Source organism: Phoenix dactylifera, unplaced genomic scaffold (genome assembly GCF_009389715.1).
Source record: "Phoenix dactylifera cultivar Barhee BC4 unplaced genomic scaffold, palm_55x_up_171113_PBpolish2nd_filt_p 001339F, whole genome shotgun sequence".
NCBI classification, from domain to species: Eukaryota; Viridiplantae; Streptophyta; class Magnoliopsida; order Arecales; family Arecaceae; genus Phoenix; species Phoenix dactylifera.
The window spans coordinates 47,959-62,334 of record NW_024068667.1 but is presented as its reverse complement, the minus strand read 5'-3'; the positions used below and the strand labels follow the sequence as shown (position 1 = coordinate 62,334).

At 41.5% G+C, this 14,376-nt stretch overlaps 1 long non-coding RNA gene across 1 annotated transcript; it reads left to right on the top strand.

The window, feature by feature from the left end:
- The first annotated feature begins 1,272 nt into the window (after positions 1-1,272).
- On the top strand, positions 1,273-12,432 carry LOC120108444. Its single transcript, XR_005509797.1, has 3 exons — positions 1,273-1,301; positions 11,906-12,054; positions 12,281-12,432. It is a non-coding gene; the product is annotated as an uncharacterized LOC120108444 (long non-coding RNA).
- Positions 12,433-14,376: the final 1,944 nt, after the last annotated feature.

The window sequence follows — 14,376 nt, the reverse complement described above, 5'->3', positions numbered from 1 at the left end:
GCTCCTCCAGCCGAGATCCCAACATCCAAGTTCATCCTCTGCATCTAGTTCGCATCTTTCTTAACTTCCGGATCATTTCACGTCCACAGATCCATCGTTCCCAAGCTTCCTTTCTTCCGGATTGAGTCCATCGACACGAGATAAACTCCAAATCCTTATCCAAACAGCATCCCATCCGAGATTCTCCTGAGCTTCATGGATCACGGATCATCACCTTCTTCTGCATCCTCCCACGACCGGATATTCCGCAACTCATCTCTATCCCATGAACAGCCTTGCATTCGCTCCCAAACCGCCCCACATATCTTCCGCGTTCAAGGATCAAGAGAGATCTGCTCTTATCCCATAGCTGTTCATCCTTATCTGCACTCGGAACAGGGGAGGAGAGAGGGCTGGTGAAGGCTATAAAAGGAGGAGGAGACGGATCCCATGGCATCTTTTCTCGGGTGGAAGTCCCACAGGAAACAGAGGAGGGAGAGAATACTTTGGGTCTTTTTGGGAATGACTTCCCAAAAGAAAAAAAAATAAGAAAATGATCAAGAGGAAGATCAAGCCGACGGGCGAAAAGAGGGAGAACCCAGTCGTGATGAAGACCATCTACATCACTACTGCTATCGCCCACGACTCCATGGAAGGCTGATCTCCTCTCTAGGGCTGGATGCAGCCCTAACAAAGAGACACGGATTTTATATTTTATTTTATATTCTTGGAGTTGTATGAACTTATTGTTTTTAATGGATATCTTCTTTTGAATCATATTTAATTTCTGTGATTTTAAGTATGATGTTCGTACAACTGCTCTTCATGATCACTAGGTAAATATAAGATAGTCCATGCTTAGGGAAGATGCGATGTGCTGCCACCTTAGATTAGGGTAGACATTTCATGCCAACTGAAGATGGATTATGCCTAAATTACTTTTGTGAATTTCTATTCGAATGCTTATTAGGCTTGTAGCCAATTTGCATGTTAATCCAAGAACGAAATAAATTATAAATAACCCTTATTCCGATGTTAGTGGTGAATTCCTTGCCCTAGGTTCCCTCAAACTGATATCATTTTAATTGCATTTTCTTTATTAAATTCCTTAGTTTAATTTTCTTCACAAATTCTTCCTTTTAAATATTTTTTATTTTTAAAAATAACTGTACCCCAATCCCTGTGGATCGATACCCGAAATCACTATCCTACTAGATACGTGCTATTGCGTGGTCTTTAAAGTTGACTATCAACGGGATTGCCCGTCACTATACGCGTGTTTTCTGGTAGTGTATGAGTTTTGCATTATGCAGCTGTAAGATGTTAGTTGCAAACTCCATATCTCTTTACCATGTCTATATATTGAACGTTAGATTGCAAGTTGTCTGAATCATAGACTGGTTATTAGCCCAAAAATGTTATGCTTTCCATGCCCAAACTTGTACAATTGCTTGATGTTAGGATGAACTTGATGACACTACAACTTTATTTCCTGGTATATTATTGTTGATAGGGTCATAGATTTAGCTGCTTCCTAGCAGAGGACTGTGGTTTGAATCCCATTTAAAAGTAGCATATATATTCTTCCCCTTTTTTTTTCAACGACAATAACCCATGCCAATCCACATGCATGAGATTCAAACCAGTCCTTGAAGTAAAACATATCCGTTACTGATGACCTGTCTAAGTAACATAGATTTTAATATGCTCTTCTATGAAATCTATTAGAGGACCATCTAAGTGATTCTTTCTCTTATCTAATGACTTGCATGTTTCTATAGGACTGCTTTTTGTTGCATTTGCTTCTCTATAGCATGTTCACCTCTAGTTGTGTCATGCCCCGAGCCCGAGGCGCGGCAGACGCCGCACGCCCGCGCGGCGGGCCACACAAGCGTGCAAGGCATCGGATCATATCAAAACAAATACAGATGTTCAAAACTGACATAATTATTTAAATTTATTCAAAAGCAGTCTTACAAAATTTCAAAATAACATTTGCTAACATAATTCAAATATCCAAACTAATCTAACTGAAATGCCAATAACTGATGGAATCATCGGAACATCTAACGCACTCCCCAATCCCGTACGATCAAGCCTCTGGATCTGAAAAACAGAGAAAGTAAAATAATGAGCTACACTAGCCCAGTAAGCAACAAAATACCCCAAAGTGGGGTCGGAGCATATCAGGTCAAAATACAGGATAATGACTGGAATAAATCATAAATAACATCGTTTTACTATTTTCAAAACTTATTATCATTTTTTTTCCAAAAACTCTGATATCAGAATCTCAACATAATAGGCTACGGCCACGTAACCCAGTGGCGTGGGTTGCACAAGGTGTCAAATCCACTATTTTTATCCACCGATGGCAGCCGGTGTTGCACAAAAGTGCCAAATCCACTATTTTTATCCACCGATGGCAGCCGGTGTTGCACAAAAGTGCCAAATCCACTATATTTACCCACCGATGGCAGCCGGTGTCGAAATCGGTTCCTCACAGATTACAAGTCGATAGGTCCAACGTATAATCCCCATTGGCAGGGCCAGAATAGAACAGATCAGATCATAGCCATGTTGAGAATGCATATATATAAAAACAGATTTCATAAATTGTACAGTCATATTTCATGGATTTTAGAGCATATAACATGATTTTCAAAATTTAACATGTCAGACCCATTTTACTAAATACAAAACATATTTCAAAATTTAATTCAGTAATAATTATTTTACCAAATAATTTAGAAAAAATGCACTTTGAAGCATTAAGTTACTTACCTCTTCTCGCTTAGCCCTTACTTCAGATAGGCAGATCAGGTTCACCTGTTTAAATTTAATTAATTTTTTGTTAATTTCAGAGCTAAACAGAACTAAAAAAAATAATACTATTGTACATGGCCCAACAGGGCTCAGAGTTGGCCCATAATGGGCACGGCCCGAAAAGGCCCATATCGGATACGGCCCAATGGGCTCGCATAGACCTGGCCCAGTAGGGCCCCCAAAGTTGGTCTCTAATGGATTATTTATGCAACATAATTCATTGGAGGGACTAATACTTAATTACAGGGTACTGTTCTATAATAAAACTTTAGTGGAGGGACCAATCAAATATATTTGGGGAGCCTTATGTAATAATCTTTCTTATAGGGGCCAAACATAAATTACAGAATACCCTTTTGTGAAATAATATACTGTCAAGGGCTTATCTGCAAAATTCCATTTATTGGCCAAATGGGTTCGGATTCGGGTTCTGGGTTTCAAGTTTTGGGTTTCAGATTTCGGGTCTGAACTGGATTTCGGATTTCGGATTCTGGATTTCAGGTTTCGAGTTTTGGGTTTCGGGTTTTTGGGTTCGGGTTCCGGGTTCGGGTTCGGGTTCGGGTTTCGAGTTCAGGTTCGGGTTCGGAACGGATTTCGGGTTTGGACTGAGTTTCAGATTTGGGCTGGGCCCACAAAAGGGTACGACCCAAATAGGGCCCGAACTAGGCTGAACTGGGCCCACAAAAGATTATGGCCCATCTGGGCCCAAAACTATTGAACTGGGCCCCAAGTTGGGCCCACAGTGAACCAGGCCCAAGTTGGCCCAGTTCGGCCCACGATGGGCCTTCATCTTCCCCAAACTCCCCATGGACAGGAGAGATGGATACCAAGAGAAGGAAGAGGGGAGAGGGGAGAGGGCTGGCTGGGTGGCCGGAGGCCACCCCTCAGTCGCCGGCCAGCCGGCCGTGGGGGCGGCCGGCGGCCGCTGCGGCGGCTAACGGGGAGGAGAAGCAACCGAGATGATCTCGGTTTGTGGCCCAAACAAAAGAAGAATTTCAAGCTATTTGGCATGGAATAAAGGGCAAGAGAAGGCTTACCGACGGTTGACGGAGGCGGCGGAGGGAAGATCTCGGCCGTGGCTGTTCGATCCGGCGGTCAAGCGGCGGCGGCGGCGCTCGAAACCGAAAGGATGAATCTCGAAACAGGGGATGGCTGCGAGGGGAACCCGGACGGCGCTCAGTCAGGAAGAGGACGCCGGTCACCAAGGAGAGGAGGAGGAGGGAAGGAGGGAAGAGGAGGAGGAGGAGACGGAGGAGAGGGAGGGCTCGGGTGATCTAGGAGGAGGAGGAAAAGAAAGGGCTTTATAGCCCTTTGGTAACGGCTCTCCGCCACGTGAATCGCGGCGGTCGAGCATAGTCCGCGGCCGGATTGGCCGCGGATGGGCTGGAGGGGAGGCACTGCGGACATCCCGCAGTGCCCTCGCCCCGATCGCTCCCGAAGGAGCCGGAGAGGATCGCGAAAGAAGGAAGACGGGGCTGAAGTCGGCTGGGGCTGCCGACTTCAGCCCGTATCTCACATTCTCTTCCCCTTAGAAAAATTTCGTCCTCGAAATTTAACATACCTTAGCTTGCAAAAAGATTCGGATATTATATATATATGTATTTTTTTTTTCCTTCATCTTGTCCTCCAGTTCAATTGTAGCCTCACGTTCTGAATGATTGCTCCACTAGATCCTAACATAAGGAATTGCGCGCCTCCTCAATAGTTGTTCCTTTCTATCACCCACAGGTACAGGCTGCTTAATTTGATTAGCAAAGAACTCGAGGGAAAGTATAAGCACTACTACCTACGAAGCTAAATTTAGTGTATCTAGGGATCTGAAATTTTATCCGCTTTTCATGGCAGTTAATGGTAGCAAAGTGTGACGCTAACCAGTCCATACCAAGAATTATGTCAAAGTCATACATATTTATAACTATCAAATCAGCAGGCAAGTCTCTACCTACTATCTGAACCGGACAAGTCTTGCAGACCTGATTACCAATCATCCCACTTCCGGCAGGGGTGTTAAACATGAAAGTTATTCCTAGGTTCTTTGGTGTTTAGCATGCTGAATTTTTTTTTTTTTTGAAAACCATGGCTGAACCTGATCGGGTTGCTTACGTACCCCTTCACAAGGGGAATCAAGCCACACGTAGTTCTTTTAAAATTTCAAAAATACAGCGGAAAAATGAATCAAATAATTTAATTCATGCATGCTTACAAGATCAAATCTAGAAATCAGCACATTAAGAACACATAGGATTATGCCGGAATCGTTTAAACAATTATGCTAAAACTTTTATGCATGATTAACTATCAGATCTGAAACTTAAGAACTCTATTTCAATTAATCTCCGAATATCCATCGAATGGATTCTGGTGATATCTCCGTGAGGAGCCCCAAAAGAGGGTAAAACCTCGGGGAATCGGACCTAGACTCTGACACCATAATAAATGATTAATGCTAGATTAATACCTTTTATGATGGATGAAAGTTGTGAATCTAATTCTTGACTTCACAGCCACGCACACGAATGACCTCTATGAGAAGTACATGCGAAGTCCTGAAGGATCCTCTTCCGCAACAGTGCTAGCAGTTGCAGAACACTTGAAAGCTGAAATCTGCCCGTTGGGATTCAATCAACTCTTGATCAATCGTCTTGAAGCAGATGGAGATGAGGTTTGTAAGGAAAGTAGAGGACTCAGATCTGATCTTGAATCTTCTAGATATTCACCCTGAAAAACCCTATCTAAAATGGAGAAGAAGAGGAAGAGGAGGCGGGTGAGGAAGAAGGCTGCAATGGATGTGTTTTTGGTGCCCATGTTTGACCCCTTTTAATGGCCTCCGAATTTTCATTCAAAATTCGAAATTTATTTTCAAAAAAATCTCTTTTAGTTGGCACATGCAAAGGAATAGGAACAACCCAAATCAGATCTCAACTAAATCTGATTTAAATTCAAATTTTAAACACATGTGCAAGAGGGAAGGAATTTGAAATCCATGCGGTAAGGTAAAACACTTCATAATTTCGAAATCACCTCTTCAAATTCGAATTTAATCCATTCAAAAACTCATACGCCACCTTGGCTGATGGTTTGAGTGATTAAAATCATTTAACACATTGCTTAATGTTTGAATTTAAATTCAAATAACAAACAATGTCGCCATGTGTCAAGCAATGGGTCCATGTGCCATGCAATAATTTTGGTTTATTTAAAATTCATGAAATCCAATTCCATGTCACCACTAATTGCCACATCATCTGAGCCTAATCCTCTTGGGTTGCACCTAATCAAATTTGGTCAAACCCAGATTAAAACAAAGCAATTTGCTTGAACCCAATCTAATCAGGTCAGATCCTGATTGAGCTCAAATTGAATCCAATTCAATTTTTGGCTCATCCAAACTCAATCAAATTGAATTAAATTAATTACTTTGTGTTGGACCTAATCCAATTAGGTCAATCCCCAATTAAGAACAAATTAATTTAAAATTAATTTGATCAGCTTAAGTCCTTTTTGGTTCTAACCTAATCCAATCAGGTCAAAATCCTGATTGAGCCCAAACTTGAATCCAATTCAATTTGGCTCATCCTTAGCACAATTACTCAATCAAATTAAGTTTATTAGTAATTTAATTACTAATTAATCCTTCAATAATTACTTTAATTATTTTATAAGATAATTTGCCAATCAAATTGACCAAATTATCCCTGAATGATTCTTAATCATTCATCAGCTTTCTTGATCAATCAGCAATCTTCTATGCGTGTGACCTCATAGGTTCGAACCTAAGCCGGTAGTATAGGAACAATTTTCTACACTAATTGATGTGACCATCTAGCAATGGTACCCAACATCCGGATAGGCCGAATATATGCAAAGCAAATATTCTAGAACCCTGAACTATGGTTACTGTATAATTCAATCCCTTTGACTCCTAATGCCAGGATGACTTAGAGCTCACTGTCAACCCTATAATTAGTACATCCATTATGTGATTAACTTTAGATATCCCGTGACTCCTCACTGGGATTATCCTGGCCAAGGTTTTGCTAAATTAATCACAAGACATTATCTCCTGTTTTCAGGAGGGGTCAATTCCATCTTGACTCACAACTGACTACGCAAGTACTTGACTTGCACCCAGTGACCTTCCGTCACTGAATTAGAAATTCAGGTAGTCCGATATCAAAGTACAATGAGTTGCTTGCTAGTCACAGGTTGCGGTCTCAGGTCAGAGGGCCAAACTTATACCCATATCCACTCGGAACATCTCTTCGACAGTAGAGCGTTCCGGAATTGGTCACGTTCAGTAAAATGTACTCCTACACTTCACCTGTGTGGCATACCAGTATCTCCACACTCCTTGGTTAAGAGGACAACCAACGTATATGTCACACAACGACCTAATCTCGATAATGCTATCGTCCTAGTAACAACATATCATTTGGTCGCGGAACAAGTTTAAGGACTCAAAGATAAATCCTCCTTTATCATAACATCAGTCCTAAGGACTTCATCATATAAGAGTTCATTTGAAGATGAAATGATGAATAATGCCAAATAACACTTTATTAATTTGTCAATTCATTACAAAATTCAATCATCAGTATGCTGACGATTGACATTTAGGATACAAATCCCAACAGTTAACATATAAATCATACTCTAACGGCATGCAAGGTAGGTCATGTTTTCGCACAAATATCCATGACACAATGAATGTGCAGCACTAGAATCAAACAGTATATAAGCATAAACAGAAGCAACCAGTAGTGTACCTGACACCACAGTATTGGATGCCTGAGCATCCTGCTGAGTCAGTACATAAATACGACCCTGTGTGTGCGGTCTCCCCTCCTATCTGCTGCTTAGGAGAATAATGCTGAGCCAAACTGAACCGGAGTAGGAGAACCTTGCACTTGCTGGGTCCTTGTAGCTTGAGGCCTCTGATCTGATTGTGATACTTGCCGATTGCGAGGGTACTCTGCTATCTTATGACCCTGTTGGCCACATCTGAAACATGCGCCAGATAATCGTCTATAGAGTTCTGTCTTATGGACACCACCACATGCTTCACATTTAGACTAGTCTTGTTGAATAGTCTCTCCATAAGATCCCTGCTTTTCTAATTGCCCAGTCCTATTATGAGATTTTGCTGTCCTACTAGAATTCTGTCCACTACGAGTATCATCATCTCTGCTCCACTTCTTTTGTATTCTATCTTTTGAATCTTGTGTTTCCTTCCAGACAATTTTCATATTCTTGGCCCTGTCTACCAGGTCATCATAGTTGGTTGAGTGCACTACGGCCAAACCCCGACGTAATTGAGGGCTTCAATCCTTCTTCAAATCTCCTCATCCGGGACTCTGCATCTATGACGAGGGTGGGAGCAAACCGAGCTAACCTGTCAAACTCTGTCTCATACTCATCCACGGTCATAGTTCCTTGAGACAGATTTAGAAATTCTCTCTCTAGCTCCCTAAAGGTGAAGGGAAATACTTGGAGTAGAAGGCTGTGCGAAACCTCTGCCAGGTAAGTGCCTCTTGCTCGGGTGCCAATGTGCGCTCCACAGACATCCACCAATGATGAGCTCGGTCCTGAAGCATATAGGTGGCAAATCTGACCTTCTCTTCATCGGTGCACTCCATTGCTCTGAAGGCTTTCTCCATTTCATCTATCCAGGCTTCGGCTTCTTGAGGACTAGTGGTGCCCTTAAAAGCCGAAGGAGCCATTCTCTTGAATTCAGCTATACTCTTTCTTTGCTCCGGAGGATCAATGACTTGCTGGATTGGTTGCTGAGGTTGTTGCCTCTGTTGGCGTACTAACCCAACGACCTCCTCAATCAGTTCGAGCACCCAGGTTTGATTTCCAGCGACAGCTTCTGGGGTCATTGTTGATTGACCCTGGGGCCCTGAGCTTTGTGAAGCCTCGTCCGCTTGGTTAGCAGGGACCCTTCCCCGAGAGCCCCTAACCATCCGATTCAGGCTACGAACACGATGAGGCGGCATTCTAATTCAGTAAAATATAAATGTCATAAAATCATCCAAACAGAATAATACGAAATATTTAATAAAACAAATGAACATTATCCCCTTATCTGGTTCCTCCCCATCTCTCAACCTTTCTAACGGATCTTAGGAATCCTAAAACTTAGGCTCAATATAATTATTTCAGTTTACAATCCCTAGTGATCTTAAACTAAGCTCTGATACCACCAAATCTGTCACGCCCCGAGCCCAAGGCGCGGCAGATGCCGCACGCCCGCATGGCGGGCCACACAAGCGTGCAAGGCATCGGATCATATCAAAAGCAAATACAGATGTTCAAAACTGACATAATTATTTAAATTTATTCAAAAGCAGTCTTACAAAATTTCAAAATAACATTTGCTACATAATTCAAATGTCCAAACTAATCTAACTGAAATGCCAATAACTGATGGAATCATCGGAACATCTAACGCACTCCCCAATCCCGTGCAATCAAGCCTTTGGATCTGAAAAACAGAGAAAGTAAAATAATGAGCTACACTAGCCCAGTAAGCAACAAAATACCCCAAAGTGGGGTCGGAGCATATCAGGTCAAAATACAGGTAATGACTGGAATAAATCATAAATAACATCGTTTTACTATTTTTAAAACTTATTATCATTTTTTTTCCAAAAACTCTGATATCAGAATCTCAACATAATAGGCTACGGCCACGTAACCCAGTGGCCATGGGTTGCACAAGGTGGCCAAATCCACTATTTTTATCCATCGATGGCAGCCGGTGTTGCACAAAAGTGCCAAATCCACTATTTTTATCCACCGATGGCAGTCGGTGTTGCACAAAAGTGCCAAATCCACTATATTTTTCCACCGATGGCAGGCCGGTGTCGAAACCGGTTCCTCACAGATTACAAGTCGACAGGTTCCAACGTATTATTTCCCATTGGCGGGGGCCAGAACAGAACAGATCAGATCATAGCCATGTTGAGAATGCATATATTATAAAAACAGATTTCATAAATTGTACAGTCATATTTTCACGAATTTAGAGTCATATAACATGATTTTTCAAAATTTAACATGTCAGACCAATTTACTAAATACAAAATATATTTCAAAAATTTAATCCAGTAATAATTATTTTACCAAATAATTTAGAAAAAATGTACTTTGAAGCATTTAAGTTACTTACCTCTTCTCGCTTAGCCCTTACTTCAGATAGGCAGATCAGGTTCACCTGTTTAAATTTAATTAATTTTTTTGTTAATTTCAGAGCTAAGCAGAACTAAAAAAAAATAAATACTATTGTACATGCCCAACAGGGGCCCAGGGTTGGCCCATAATGGCACGGCCCGAAAAGGCCCATATCGGACACGGCAATGGGCTCGCATAGACCTGGCCCAGTAGGGCCCCCAAAGTTGGTCTCTAATGGATTATTTATGCAACACAATTCATTGGGGACTAATACTTAAATTACAGGGTACTATTCTATAATAAAAACTTTAGGTGGAGGGACCAATCAAATATATTTGGGGAGCCTTATGTAATAATCTTTCTTATAGGGACCAAACATAAATTACAGAATATCCTTTTGTGAATAATATACTGTCAAGGGCTTATCTGCAAAATTCCAATTTATTGCCAAATGGGTTCGGATTTCGAGTTCTGGGTTTCAAGTTTCGGGGTTTCAGATTTCGGGTCTGAACTGGGTTTCGGATTTCGGATTTGGGTGTTCAGGTTTCGAGTTTTGGTTTCGGTGTTTTTGGGTTCGGGTTTCGGGTTCGGGTTCGGGTTCGGGTTTCGAGTTCAGGTTCGGCGTTCGGAACGGGATTTCGGGTTGTGACTGAGTTTCAGATTTGGGCTGGGCCCACAAAAGGGTACGACCCAAATAGGGCCGAACTAGGCTGAACTGGGCCACAAAAGATTATGGCCCATCTGGGCCCAACACTATTGAACTGGGCCCAAGTTGGGCCCCACAGTGAACCAGGCCCAAGTTGGCCCAGTTCGGCCCACGATGGGCCTTCATCTTCCCCAAACTCCCCATGGGACAGGGGAGATGGATACCAGAGAAGGAAGAGGGGAGAGGTGAGAGGGCTGGCTGGTGGCCGGAGGCCACCCCTCGGTCGACGGCCAGCCGGCCGCGGGGCGGCCGGCCGCGGCCGCTGCGCGGCTAACGGGAGGAGAAGCAACCGAGATGATCTCGATTTGTGGCCCAAACAAAAGAAGAATTTCAAGCTATTTGGCATGGAATAAAGGGCAAGAGAAGGCTTACCGGCGGTGACGGAGGCGCGGCGGAAGGAAGATCTCGGCCGTGGCTGTTCGATCCGGCGGTCAAGCGGCGGTGGCGGCGCTCGAAACCGAAAGAATGAATCTCGGAACAGGGGATGGCTGCGAGGGGAACCGGACGGCGCTCAGTCAGGAAGAGGACGCCGGTCACCAAGGAGAGGAGGAGGAGGGAAGGAGGGAAGAGGAGGAGGAGGAGACGGAGGAGAGAGAGGGCTCGGGTGATCTGGGAGGAGGAGGAAAAGAAAGGGCTTTATAGCCCTTTGGTAACGGCTCTCCGCCGCGTGAATCGCGGCGGTTGAGCATAGTCCGCGGCCGGATTGGCCGCGGATGGGCTGGAGGGGAGTCGCTGCGGACATCCCGCAGTGCCCTCGCCCCGATCGCTCCCGAAGGAGCCGGAGAGGATCGCATTCGCGATCCTCTATTCTAGCCCTTCCAAAGAAGGAAGACGGGGCTGAAGTCGGCTGGGGCTGCCGACTTCAGCCCGTATCTCACAAGTTGATACACCAGCATGTGGTTTACAACATCGTTGCCAAAAATATCTATTCATTAGTGAAGTTATTAGTCCTTTTAGTTGATCATGGTTATCCTGCAGTTTTGTTTTATCTTTTCCACATCAGATATAGAATTACACAATGTATGTAGCTAATGCTTAATCCATAAGTTATGAGATCCTAGTTCAGATGGCAATTATTTTTCACTTAAATCTAGAATGATGTATATTGATGTTATCATACTGATCAACAATATCATGTTGTAGCATATAGGCATCTTTGGATATGTTTTTACTTTCTTTGGTACTTGTCTAAGTACTTAACTATATTCTTGAAACAATTAGGTGAATTTCCCATGGATTGTCCTCTTCATGATAGCTTACTAAGGGTGCATTACAAGGGAATGCTTCTTAATGAAGAGAAGACAGTGTTTTATGATACAAGAGTGGATAATGATGGCGAGCCTTTGGTATTCAGTTCCGGAGAAGGGCTTGTAAGTATTATATCTATGAACCCTAGCTTTATGAGATAAGCTTAATGTTGCGTTTTCAGGATTCTAGTTTGAGATGCAACTAGATTAGAAAACAGGTTACCGATCTCTTCCCCTCAAAAAATAGCACTATATCTTTAGGTTTTTAGATGCTTTCATTGATGGCTATTCTGTTTATTAGTTCAACTTTGTTTTGCTGTAATGTACTTTCATTTCCAACTGATTTTAGGTGCCCGAGGGATTTGAAATGTGTGTTCGCTTAGTGCTTCCTGAAGAGATCTCGCTTGTTACTTGCCCTCCAGATTATGCATATGATAAGTTTACAAGGTCAATTTTCTAAACCAATTGGCTATCTTGGTTTCTGAACAAAACACTTGAAAATACTAATGAGATTTCATGAACAGACCTTCTAGTGTTCCTGAAGGAGCTAATGTTCAGTGGAAAATTGAGCTACTTAGCTTTGAAATGCCTAAGGTAATGAAGCTTCTTAAGTGCTCCAAACATCTGGAACTCTTATGTATTGTGGTCCTTCCCTCTGTTTTGCTAAAAAAAAGGGGATTCTTGTGAATTTTGAATTGATTGTTTTAAATTGCTTAGAACCTCTAATATGTGCTTTGATCATCTCGTGGTTTGTCAATTTCACAGAAAATAGGCAGGCCTTGCTTTTTAACCTATCAGAAACCTCATTCTTTACTACTTTAATGTTGAGGAAGTTTCATTTGTTGTTTTGTTTGTACATACTGGCAAATTCCAAAGGTTTATTTGAATATTTGGAGAGCGTAATATTATTTTTTTGATTACATCGACTGCATTCTTGCCCTAGCTTGAATTTCTTGTGAGGTTTGAGCATAATGTACTAGACTTGTAAAGGCTTTTGTGACATGTAAAAAGGCTAATGGAACGAAATTGCAAAAACAACTAAGAAATACTAATAAGTTTCAAAAATTAATAATGCGTGTTGCTGATGTTTTTTAAATTTTTTCCATATCTTTTCTGAATCTGAAGATGACAACTTAGATGATTTCACATGACATGTTAAACAAGTTAATAAGCATGAGAAGTTATTATTACATTAAGTTTGTCAGTATATCACATTTACTTGATAGATTAATTGTACACCTTTTTATCTTGAAATTCTTGTTTATATAACCTCCTTTACACATGCACTAACTAGTTCTTTTTGCAGGACTGGACTAGGCTAACCTTCCAAGAAATAATGGAAGAAGTAGAAAAAATAAAAACCACGGTATGGAACTAAGCTACAATGGTTCTTTGTGGTTCTATTTTATGTTTCTTACGACCAATCAAGTTGTTTATCCTTCCACATTTGAGCCAGTAGCTACAAAAAACTGAAAGGGTTAGTATCTTGGCAAATATGTATATTGTTTAAGTATGCTGAAATATGCTGCCTTGTTAAAATTCTAGAAACATTAAGCAAAATGTCAGTATGAATAAACTAGCTGCCTGAGACTGTTGATTTGAATATCAGAGACTGTTGATTTGAATGTTTGTGTCAATGTAAATGTAATACAGGTTCATATTGTTATAATATTTTTTATAATTTACATTCGTTTTTATTTTTTTAAAAATAGCAATCCCGACGCTTTAAAGCGCTAGTAAATAAAAGTTGTGGCACGCCTACGCCGACGCTTTAAAGCGTCGGCGAAAACCCAGAATTGGGCATGCTTTGGGCTTTCCTGACACTTTAAAGCGTCGGCGAATGTCGTTTTTGCCGACGCTTTTATTAGCATCGGAAAAGCCCTGTTTTTGCCGACGCTTTCTCTTTGTGTCAGCAAAAACTTTTGCCACTCCGGTATCGCTGACGCTTTTGCGGTGCTTCTGTTTGCGTCGCGGGAACTTTAGCCGACGCTTATAAGCATCGGTAAAGATTATAAAAAGTGTCGGAAAAGATGAATTTTCTTGTAGTATGGCTTCTCATGGGTTTCCTTTCTTCTTGGACTAATTTTGCAGAATAAGATGGAGATGAGGGGAAAATGTGGGAGGAGAACCATATATTAAGGTGAGATGATTCCTTACGTAAATTGAAGAGAAACAATATTCCTTTTCTTCGGAGAACTTGATTGTTAAAATATTTGTAGAACAAGAGAAAAACAAAAGAAAAAAAATTTTATATCTCTTTTTCATGACATTTGGTATATCTCAAAGGTTATATATACTCATATGCAGACTTCATCCAAAAATAATAATATAGGCTGACATAAAATTATGCTAACAAAAAGAAATTATCCGATAATACAAATTGTTATGCAATTCCTAAAATCACTCTAACAAGATCATACTAACAAAGAAAAATAATACCAACCA